Below are 12,220 nucleotides of genomic sequence, written 5' to 3'. Positions count from 1 at the left end.
TGCTTGTGAGTGTTAACAGTTTGGGCGGTGGTTTGGCACAGTTCCCATTTATTTGCTGTATGGGCACTATTTTGGACTTCACTGGGAAGTCCAATGGTATTTCCAGAGAAATTCAGACAAGATGTTCAGTATATTCAAGAATGAAATACACAAAAAGTTGCACTTTTTAAAAATAGTATTTATTGTGTTTGCTGTCTTATACATCACTATATCAATAGCAATATAATATCTGGTCAATTGCCATCCTTTTTCCTGAACTTTAAAATACTGAATTTTAGCACCCTCTGGGAACAGAGGAACACCCTACTTGAAGCTTATGGCTCTTCATATCACAAGCTCAGTCATTGCTTCTTTAAGACAGTTTCCGTATTCTGAAGTACAGATCCCTGAAAGTGTAGTTCATCTCACCCACCTCAGGGTTACACTGTGTTACACAGGAGAAGTTCCACTATGCCTCAATCTGCCTCCTACTTTTCCCTTTTTCTGCCAGAAACCATCTCCTATTTCCTTTTTAGAGCTCCAGATCCCCCCCTTGAGTTAAGCCCCCATCCTCTTCTTCTCTGTTCCTTGCCTGGCCTCAAAACACCTGGGCCCAGAGAGCCTCTGTTTTCTTCATGCAAGCTTGCTTTCTGCTGCCACACCCTTTGATCTTCCCTGAACCAAACATCAAAGACTGCCCTTGATCCCCACCTGTCCACCGAGGTGAGCTTTGCTGCTAGGCCCAAAGGCCTGTCCGGTCCTGCCAGGCAGCTTGTTCCTGGGTAAGCTGCCACGGTAATATGCTGTTCATCCGCTCTGTTATTTTAATCACTATCATTTTAGGGATAGGGTAGTGTCAGACCCCTGGTCCGAAAATAATAGAAACTGTAGATTTGATCTGTAGTCTTTATTTGGCACCTGAAGGTAAGCATCAGCAAAGACGTTTCTGAAAATCCCACGCAAACACTCTGCCTATACCCCCTAGAACTCCCTGCCCCCCGTAGCCAAATGGCTCTACTCTACCCATCGAACAAAGCACAAAAAAGCTGGGAACAGTTCACACTCGATAAGCGGCTGCTCTTCCTGGCTCCGAGGCCGCAGACAGCAGGAGAGCGATAACTGGACACCTGCAGAGAAGAAAGCCTCACAGTTCCCTTGCAAATGCCTGGCACCCCCAACAGTCAGGCGCAGGCCTGACAGGTCGATTTCTGCTAATCTACATCTGGGCTGGAAGCATATTTTCTCGTGAGGGCAGCAGCACATCTGAAGGGACTCGTGGCATTCTGCTTTCTGGAGGAATTCCGGCCGGCTCTGAAAATTATTTATTATTCATTTAACGTTATTTGTGCCCACCTTTCACCTCAATGGTGACCCAAATTGCTTACATCAGTCCCCTCTCCTCCATTTTATCCTCACAACAACCCTATTAGGAAGGATTGGCCCAAAGTCACCCAGCAAGCTTCCATGGCATCAGTGGAGACTCAAACCTGCATTTCCCAGATCCTAGTCCAGGGTAGGGAACCTGCGGCTCTCCAGATGTTCAGGAACTACAATTCCCATCAGCCCCTGTCAGCATGGCCAATTGGCCATGCTGGCAGGGGCTGATGGGAATTGTAGTTCCTGAACATCTGGAGAGCCGCAGGTTCCCTACCCCTGTACCTAGTCTAACACTTTAACCGCAGTTCCACACTATCTGGGCAGTCTCTGGTGCAGGGATGAGGAATTAGTTTTGATTCCTTCTCCCTGCCTTTGAGTCCTTGGGATGAAAAACTAAGGGGAGTAGAACAGCACAGCCAAGCTTCATTCATTTTTTTTGGCAAAGTGTGGAATGAAATCACTGTCCCAAGGCTCCAGTGTGGAAATACGAATGTTTCAGCTGTTAATTGCAGGCACTGATCCTGTACTACCCCTTAACTGAAATCATGTTTTACAAGATACAGTGAGGAGTCCAAGATCATGCTCAATCCCACAGCATTCCAAAGGTGTCTAATTCAGTGAATGGGCATTCCAGTGAAGGATTCCTTCTTCAGATTTTCCATCACGGAATGTAGAGTAGAACTCATATTCAGAGACTTAAAGACTCTGATGCTGCAAAAGGAAATGAGGCACTCCACATTTTGCTAATGCTGGCAGGTGAAGGAGTCTAGCTGCTGTGACAACTGATCTCCAGGTATCAGTTCACCTGGAGAAAAGTCCACTTTGGAAGATGTACTATGACATTATATCCCATTGCAATCCTTCCCCTCCCCACAACCTGCACTCCTCAGGATAAACTCCAAAAATGTCCAGGTATTTTTCAACCCAGACTGGGCAACCTTGGGTTCTAGCCTCATCTGTGGAATTGCCCCTGGGCATGGCCCAGTGGCAGATCTTCACCTCCTCTGAGCTGTAGGCAGGTGTGATTAGACCAGGGAGTGTCACATCCATGACTCCTTGGATTGTGGTCCATCTGGCCCTTCCTTGGCTACTCTCAGGCAGGGCTTCCCTGGGGCCTTGCTGTAGTTGCTTCAACCTGCAGCCGAGCCTGCACAACCAACCCAGGAACCTCCACAGGTCCAGATAAGTTTGGTGGTGGAGCTCCTGCCCTTGGACAGTAGAATAATCCCATTCTTCTTCAACATTCCACAGAATAAGCTGAGTGGTCCTGCCTGCCCCCACCTACCCAGTGTGTAGAACGAGAAAACAGACCAAAAGCATAATTTTCCCTGTGGAATTGAAGGGCAATTTATGAATTCCTACCTCCCACATCCTCCCTAAGCTATGCTTCTGATATTCATAAGTGATGTGTACAGCAGAATGAATACTCAATCATGGAGCATTGTAGATTTATTGTGTAATTTTGAAAAGAGGTGACGTACTATTTTTCCTCTGTCCTTTGTTTTGATAAAGTATTATTTGCCTTAGAGAAGAGCATGTTTGTTATTTCGTTTTATCATACAAATATACAGAACGTTCTCTTTGACAATCCCTTGGCTTTATTATCAGTACATACATCTTGGTAGTTTATGGATAACAATAACTTTGGTTTAGCAACTGTTAGTGTCTCCCTCATCACTGTAGATCTCCACTGCCTGTCTTCTGTATTACAATTTGGTGTGTAATAATGGTATGAAGATGATTCAGTAGTCTTAAATTACGAATTAGTCCTATGAATTAAGGCAGCAGTGGCCTGATTGATGGCGTGTTAAAACACAGTGAAAATATTGTTTAAAGGCATCTTTGTGGTACAGCGAAATATTCTTTGGCTGTATATATTTAACAGGCTGGGGGTGGGGGCTGTGAGAAGGGGGGGAACAATTTGGGAATCCCAGCTTGTTCCCCAAAATATATTTTCATGAATTTTGTTTTTAAGCTCCAAGTATCCTGAGGAGATTTATTTCTGCCTCTGTGTTCTGCCTCTATGTGCCCCCACCTTTAGAGGTGAGGTGGGTGTTGACTAGAGACTAGGCATTTTCTGTGGTGGCATATCCCTCTGGCACCTATTTTACTTGCCAGACCAAAGCACATCTTTTTACCCAGGCTTTTAATTAGAGGTTTTATATAATCAGTATTTTAATGGCCTGCTTTCATTTTATAGTTTTTATGTTTATATTTAATGGCTTAGGGTGTTTTTAATGTAATGGTTTGTTTTTATTATTGTGACGATTTTAATTGGAAGCGACCTCCAGTACGTCTCTGAAGAGGCGGCATAGAAATATTATAAATTAAAGTAGACATTATGAGAAACACTAGTTGGGACATGGGTTCCTTACTCTACTCACTGTCACATGTAAATAGAGAGTTGTACTTACCTGCAACTGTAGTTCATCGTGGGGGTTTCTGTGCAGCCCCACATTGGGACTGCACTTGCGTAGGGCTGCCACAGGAAGATTTGCAAGCTTTTTTGTCTGCTCTGCAACTCTGAAGAGCACTTTTCCCCCGCCCCCTCCCCTTGGAAGGGAAGATTCCCATCCAAATGGTCACGTGATGGAAGGGGGAGGAATGTTATTCCCTCAGTTCTCCTACTGCCATCATAGCCAGATAAGGAACAACTGAAAAAAAAACCAGTTTACCAGCTCTGCCAGTAAAAAAAAAAAAAAATAGCACCCAACCATGGGGAAAGGATGTGTGTTCTGTAGTTATGGGAAAACAGCAGCAGCTGCAGACCCCATCCATGCAGCAGTGGCGTAGGAGGTTAAGAGCTCGTGTATCTAATCTGGAGGAACCGGGTTTGATTCCCAGCTCTGCTGCCTGAGCTGTGGAGGCTTATCTGGGGAATTCAGATTAGCCTGTACACTCCCACACATGCCAGCTTTCTGGGTGACCTTGGGCTAGTCACAGCTTCTCGGGAGTCCTCTCTCAGCTCCTGTACCCACCTCACAGTGGTGTTTGTTGTGAGGGGGGGGAAGGGCAAGCGGAGATTGTAAGCCCCTTTGAGTCTCCTGCAGGAGAGAAAGGGGGGGATATAAATCCAAACTCCTCCTCCTCCTCCTCCTCCTCCTCCTCTTCTTCTTCTTCTTCTCCTCCTCCTCCTCCTCCTCCTCCTCCTCCTCCTCCTCCTCCTGTCACCACTGCCAACCAACCTCACCAATGCAAAAGGTTGTTATACCACTGCTGTTTTTCATCTGAGCATGTGCAGATAGTCACCTCCCATCAATAGAGTGTGAGCTCAGACTGCCTCTGCTCAGGTGTTCAGGTCGGCAGGGGAGGGAAATGATGCCCTGGCTTACCCCACCCTAGTTGTGCACCTGTTGTTGTTGTTGTTGTTTTTAATGGTAAGTCACCTCAAGCAGGACCACATAGAAATATTCTAACTAAATTGTATTGCACTACTTTGGGGCTTAGTTGCCATTCAAAGTAATTCACATACTGGCCTTGAGATTGTTAGGTTCCTACAGCAAACTCTAGAACTGTCTCAGGTAGTATTTCAAAAGGTTGAGCTAATATAGAACTGACTTTCAAATTTGGTATTCATCGCAGGGAGAACAGTTGTCTCCTTTACTGACTACTGATCTATGAATTGAAGTCTTTGCTTCACTAGTTTAAGTCATGTCTGTGTGGCTGGGGTAATTATACAGGGGTTTAACAATGTATAAAGATAACATTTGAAGTGTAATGCACACTTTATTCCCAAATCCAGTCTTTTGTGACTACAGTGGCTGTGGAGTTTCAAGAAATCGCTTAGTTAATATGGATTTTAACTGTCCCTTCAGTTCTAAATCCAATTAGATCGTACACAGTTGACAAGTGAAAATTAATATTTAATCCTCCTTTGTTACTTTGTGAGAATGAACTTAGTAACTTTCTTCTTCTACTCAAATGAGAAGCTGTAGAAAGCAGAGGAAAAAAAATAAATTGACGGTGAAGTTAAAAAGCAGAAAACCAAATTGTTTAGGGAATCTTATTGATCTGTCTCAATTATATTTCCTATTGTTAGTGTCCTATGCTGCCCCATAAGTGCAGATCTGTAGTTAACATTTTGTGTTTGAACAATCTTGACATGTTGTTACTACAAATTGGTTCTGTTTCTTGAAAAACTGACAGGACCCTTTGGTTTGGTTTGATAAACTATCTGATTGTCCTTGCCAAAATTTGTACAGAGGGCATTCGTTCAATGAATTTATTAACCTTTATTCTTCAGAAATAATAGTTTGATTCAGTGTAAAATGGTCTGTTATGAGACTGATCTTGCTTCTCTCTCTCTCTCTCTCTCTCTCTCTCTCTCTCTCACACACACACACACACACACACACACACAGGTTTTTTTTATAACTGAATGAAAAGAACTTGTGCATAAGTATGATTTTTGACTGTACCTTTTTAGCAGCCTGGCTCTGAATATTTCTAATTAAGACATCATTATCTTTTTTTTAATTATCCATATAAAAACACAACAAAAGAAAAAATAAGGACATCAAACCATTTGACAAACAATAGAAATAGATACCTATGTAAACCAATAACAAAGAGATGGATCATATTATTCAATACCATATAAACATGATACAAATTTAAGAGATAACTTTCCATCTTATTTATTTTAACCAACATTCTGCGACTCAAATAACACCCACTTGTGTATGTCACATAAATAATTATTTATGACCTTGATTACTAACATATTACTAACATACTAATATATTCATTTAATACTTATGATTCTAACTTTTATCCTTATTGCTTTTTTTAAGTAACTGATTCAGTAACATACAAAACATTTAATTCTCACTTCTCATCAAATTCATGTTTTGACTGTCTATTTACAAGATTAGTTTGTTTGGCCATTGTTGCATATGCTCATACTTTTTCTTCCCAAATTTCTGTAACCGGACATCTTTCAGCTTTCCAACTTGATGCCACTGTCAGTCTGGCCAAAATACAAACACAATTCTTGGGCAGCCCAACCTGGGAGGGGGATCCCTCCTCCCTGGATCTGATGATAGCAGGTTAGCCTGGGCCATCCAGATAAGAATATTACACCATTATTACTGGCTTGTGTAGGCCATTTCTGTGAGATCCCACTACCACCACACCATACCTCTGAAACAATATCAGTGGTGGCAGCAGATTCAGCTCCAGTGGCAACAGTTTTTATTGGTGATGACAGACACTGCCCCCTGAAGTGTCTTGATCCCATGGTCTATTGTGCTTCTAATTTGGTATCTAGTAGCCTGCTGTCCCCCTTTCCGTGCTGGAGATAATCTCAAATGTATTGTGTTTCAGGTACCATAGTACAACCCCTTTTTTTCTTCAAAATGAGCCCAGAGACATGCAAGAGACTGTGGCCCTTTCCCCACTTACTTTAAGCCCCGCGCTACTCTCCGCAAGTAGCGCGGGGTCCCACTGCACTCCCCACGTCAGGGGCGACAACAGCGTAGCCGCCCCGATGCTGCCGCTCTTGCGCCTCAGGCTGCTGCCTTGGCATCCCTGGCGGCTTGGCTTAAACGGGCGCCTTTGGATGACAATTATCGTGAAAGCGGGAGGGTTGGCTGGGAAGCCCGGACTTTAGCGCCAGGGGATGTTTTCAGCAGCAGCTCAGAGCAGCGCTTAACAGCGGCACGGGCAACGGCAGCAGGAAAAGTGGGGAAAGGCCCTGTGAAAAACAGGCTTCCTCTTAATGGGAAGTTCCAATATAATTTAAATTACACCAAATGGGAAAAAAGGGTAGATTTTAAGGCCATGGTATTCTATTCTAAACATCTGGGCTTGGATAAGTGATCTTCACTTAAGTTTTTTTGTGCTATATGATTGTGAACTGTTCTACTGCATTGTACTGGAAGTGCATTTTCCCTGTTCAAATGCTAATGGATTTGCTTCATGGCATTGTTCCTGTTCAGTTTCAGGTCGATTATACACTGCTGGTCTGCCTGCAGCAAGAGAACATTTCCTTTAGGGCAGAGATTTCTGTACTGACACGGTCTGTGTTACGATACTGCAGATCCCAAAAGCCCCACACTCCGTGAGAGCAGAGAAACCACTTTGTTTCCCCTTGCTTTGGGATTTCTTCTCCTTCCAGCCCCCCTCCCCGCCCCCACACACTGTTCATGGGCATTTCCAAGGGATCAGTGACCAGCTTTTGCAAAAAGCACAAAAATATTGATATAACAGAGAAATATCAATATAAAAAAATTAAAAAGCTTTAAAAGGAAAGCTGGCAATCCTGCAACGACCGGGAGTAACTAGGAAGTGGGGGCAGGCAAGACACAGTAGGGCTCCTCCTTACATGTAAACAGAGAAATGTGAGAAGACCTCTCTATGACCCCACTGCACAGTGAAGAGCCCCAATGATAACATTCCATGCATAGTGGCCCTCAATCCCTCAGCTGTTTTCCCCTGCGGCCTCTACCCATCAGATCCTCTAGGGCCGTGGTGGCGAACCTTTGGCACTCCAGATGTTATGGACTGCAATTCCCATCAGCCCCTGCCAGCATGGCCAATTGGCTATGCTGGCAAAGGCTGATGGGAATTGTAGTCCATAACATCTGGAGTGCCAAAGGTTTGCTACCACTGCTCTAGGGAGAGAAGCTGAGTGCAGTGCATTTTTATAGCATTTCCAAAAAAACACCACTACCTAGGTGTGGCATAAAACTGTCCAATCATAATTTTTACTACAAATGAATTCTTACTACAAAGGAAATGTATGATCATTATCTTGGACAAGTGTTAGGAAAAGAGCACACTTTGGCTACATTCCCTGTTTGCTAGCTCGGATGGTACCGTAAGGGGGCAGGGGGCAGGATGCAAGCTTAACTGGACATTTGCCCAAATGCCAAGCCTGATTATTAGCTTGATTTTGCATCAGATGGTCAGTAATGAACATTGTCTTTCCAATATGCTTTCTGTAAATCACTGGAAGTATAGCTTGTTTTGATCTCATTAGTACAAAATGTGTTGACCAAGAGTATTGAAAAAGTGAGGAAAAAAACCCCTCAACAGATTGCTTTAAATGTGTTCATTGAAGCCAAGCACTTCGCTGGGGTTCAAACAAGCTAAATCTAGCACGTTTGTAATTGCCTATTAACTTAGCTTGGAGCAAAAATTTAGCAACTGTTTTCCTGGCTGCCTTCTTTCGAACTCACAAGCAAGCATGCATTTGGAGTGATGTCCATCTCTTAAAATGGCGACATGCCAATTAGCACATCCGTTGGATACTTGCCCTAGGGTTACTTGCCAGCCAACCATGACTTTAATAGCTGGACAGCATGTGTAGCAATGTGAATGCATCTAGCATCTGCTCTTCCCTCTGGCTGTAGTATTTCAGTCACAAGTATTCTGCGCTAACACTTCCACAAACCTGTTAACGTACATCCAAACTAGTATTTCAGCAGATGCACTGGAAAATTCAAGACTTCACAGCCACTTAGCACAATTGGTAAATGCTTGGATATTTGTTCAGAAATGGTAATTAATTACATGACTTCAAAAACATAAGGACAGTGAGCAAAGTTCCTGCATTCATGTGTCTGGCCATGAGTCAGACTTGCTGAGTGATATCAGCATCCTTCATGTAAATTAGCCTACTAAATGTACATGGCTCCAAGGGGATGGTGCTATATAAATCCTCCCTCCCTTCCTCCCCCTTGTTTAACTGGAATGAATTCTTGGCAAACATAGGACAAATCTGCATTTACAACCAGGGCAAATGTGTGTGTGAGTGTCCGTGCACAGGGCAGGTGACATTCACTGCATGAAACAAAACCCTTATTTTTCGTTGACCAAGTTTCAGCTATTTGCAGTCATGTATTTTAAACCAAGTACAATTTTCCAGCATTCTCTCAGTTATATGCTGTCCAAGCCAGACCTTTGGTAAGATTGCCCCAGATCCATGGTTAATTCTTACCAGGGATCCTAATAGCATTGGATATTCCAGTTTCAGTCATCAAATCATCATTTACCCCCCACTTTTGCCACTATGGTCCCAATCTGTCCAAGGCCCTGCACTGTTTCCTTTTTAAAATGCTAGGAAGATCCATCTGTGGACAGCTTGAAAATCTCCTCAAACAAGACAAGAGAAATATAGATAATCACTCCTTGCAGCTACTGCTAAAATTTGCAGGCTGGAACTACCTGTGCCATTTCAATGTCTTCATCCCCTACAGCTGTGGTGGCGAACCTTTGGCACTCCAGATGTTATGGACTACAATTCCCATCAGCCCCTGCCAGCATGGCTAATTGGGAATTGTAGTCCATAACATCTGGAGTGCCAAAGGTTCGCCACCACTGCCCTACAGCATTGGCAAAGCTGGATTTATGCTTAAACTGAATAAACCACAGTTGGGGCTTGAAACTCTGATGAAAAGGTGCAGTTTATATTTATTGTTTCACACCTGTAATCTCTTCAGCTAACTTTCCTGGGCACATCAGGCTAATGTCTACACCCATTGGACTAATGACCCACCATTCAAGTTGATGTCTGTCTCTTGGCCTTCTCAGGAAGGCAGGAAATTCCTTTAATCTAGGGAGGTTTAAGATTACTCTGCCTTGAGGGTCCATTTTTCCCTACAAGAAGCCCACTGTCCAAATAGACAGTGTTCAGTATCTCTAGACAACTCTCTGTCTGTGATACCATTCCACAGAGCTAAGCATGGGTTGCTCAATTCTGTTCATCAGACCATTCCATTCCAGGATCAGGTGACAATAACTTCTGTTGTCCCTTCCTATATTCTTTATCTATTCTAAATCTATATCTTAGGACTGTGTGTGCGTTCTGCAGTTTTATTGTGCATTGGCATTGTGTACCCCCATTTTTATCCTTGAATAAAAATCATTGAACTTTTATCCACTCTCTTGTTTCTATACAAAAGCTGACTCCCGTATATATAAGCAATCAAAACCCTGTGTTACAAAGCCAAGAGTCTGCTCCTAACTTCCCCACACTAAAAGGGAGAGACTTCCCACCACTTTGGGTAACAATAAATCCAAAACTCTTATTCTCTTTATACAGGATGACATCATGTTTGAAGCGTACAGTGACATATAGTATAGTGTGAGGTCTGTTTCCTACATACAAACATCTGTGGTCACCATGTTGCCCTGTGTAGTTTCATGAACACACATGAACCCATACAGATATGGTTGTGCTTCCAGTGATTTTGCTTGATATGTAAAACCATCCACAGACCTTCTCCGTTGACAGTCCATTTTCATTTTGTTAGCAAATGGCTGGTGTTTGTATTGTCTTAGCAGGTGTTTCCACTTGATTAAGGCTATTTTTGTTTGTTAAGGGGCATAAATTGCAGCGATTACATTATTATCTTTGCATTGACTGGCTTTCATTTGTTTTGATTTAATATTCAACACAAGAAATGATGTTGTTTAGCATAGTAAAGGAGAGCCATGCTAGTATTTGCTGGGAAGTTTTATTATTTGTTTGTTTAGCGTGTTGTCCTGCCATTTCCCCAAAGAGCTCAGCATGTGCATCATTCCCCTAACCCCTGTTTTAATCCTCACAATAATGTAGGTTGGGCTGAGAGTATGCAACTGTAGCTTACTACCATGGCACAGTAGGGATTCAGTTAGTGGCCTCAAAGATACTGGTCCATCACACTAACCATGGTGGTGCATGTAATGCAATAGATTTTGCCATTTCAAACTTGTAAAAGTTGATAGGGAACAAGCAGCCTGTGTGTTATTCCATTTACTTAGGCTGATTTTGCACACTGAAATTGCCCCTCTGTTGGCATGGGAAATGCCCCGATGCAATCGGGAGGTTTGCACTGCCCCTGGTGCTGCAGTGTGGCTGCCATGTTTCTGCCCGGGAGCCGCCCCATGGCATTGGCTTTGCTCCATGAATTTCCTGAACTGCAAAGGTTGAGGTTCTTTTGGAATTCCCCATTGTTGCTACAGAGGCTTCCACTGCCATGCAAAACTCCTTCATAGCAGAACTGGGGCCGGTTATTCCACCTCGCCGCTCTGGTCCGCCCCGCCAATGGACAGGCACTGAGAAGCAGCACCCCCCCCCCTTGCAGTGGAAAAAAAGGAGGGAGAAACCCTGGTTTTTATAGAGGGAGAAACCTTGGGCAGAAAAGCAGCATGTGCAGATGCCGTGAAGGGAGGGCAGCAATTCTCTTGCACATGCAAGGATTTTAGATTTTAGATGGAAGGGGGTGGAAAACGACGATCCCATCACACATGCAGGGATTTTAGAAGGGGAGGGGAGGGCACCAATTCTCAGCGCCTGTTTTGTGTTCAGAGTCATTTAAACCTAAAATAGTGAAAGTGAGTTTGGGGGAATGTGGCAAGATTCAGCCAATCTGAATGCAGGAAATGGAGGCTGCCCACTTATGCATGAAAGAGACTTCGGAAGAGCTCGCAGTGCTTAAGCAGTGCTTATGGGAAAGCCCCAGGCTTGTAGGAAAGCATTTGGGGGTTCCTATTCCAGTCCTGAGTCAAGCGAAGGAAAGAGCTGGGCAGGAGTGGGGAACCACAAGCAGGGGAGGCGTCTGCACACTCAAGGGGGAGTCTGAACAACCAGGGGTGCATCTGGACATGCGGGGGGCCATCTGGACACGCAGGGGGCATGTGGACACGCAGGAGGGCGTCCGGACATGCCGATCGGTGTCTGGTCACACTGCGGGGGCATCCAAACATGCAGGGAGGCGTCCAGACATGCAGAAGGTCGTCCAGACATGCAGGGGGGCATCCAGTCATGCAGGGGGGTGTCTGGACACGAAGGGGGCATCCAGACAAGAAGGGGGCATCCAGACATGCAGGGGGCGTCCGGACACGCAGCAGGCGTCCAGTCACGCAGGAGGGGAATCTG

At 44.2% G+C, this 12,220-nt stretch overlaps 1 protein-coding gene across 1 annotated transcript in view; it reads left to right on the top strand.

The window, feature by feature from the left end:
• The window catches only part of SGCZ (sarcoglycan zeta), a 704,005-nt gene that overhangs the window by 416,813 nt on the left and 274,972 nt on the right, over positions 1–12,220 (top strand). The window lies entirely within an intron of this gene.

The sequence above is a fragment of the Sphaerodactylus townsendi genome, linkage group LG10 (genome assembly GCF_021028975.2).
Source record: "Sphaerodactylus townsendi isolate TG3544 linkage group LG10, MPM_Stown_v2.3, whole genome shotgun sequence".
Taxonomy (NCBI): domain Eukaryota; kingdom Metazoa; phylum Chordata; class Lepidosauria; order Squamata; family Sphaerodactylidae; genus Sphaerodactylus; species Sphaerodactylus townsendi.
Note: the sequence above shows the minus strand (reverse complement) of the source record. Positions and strands in the feature narration are given on the sequence as shown.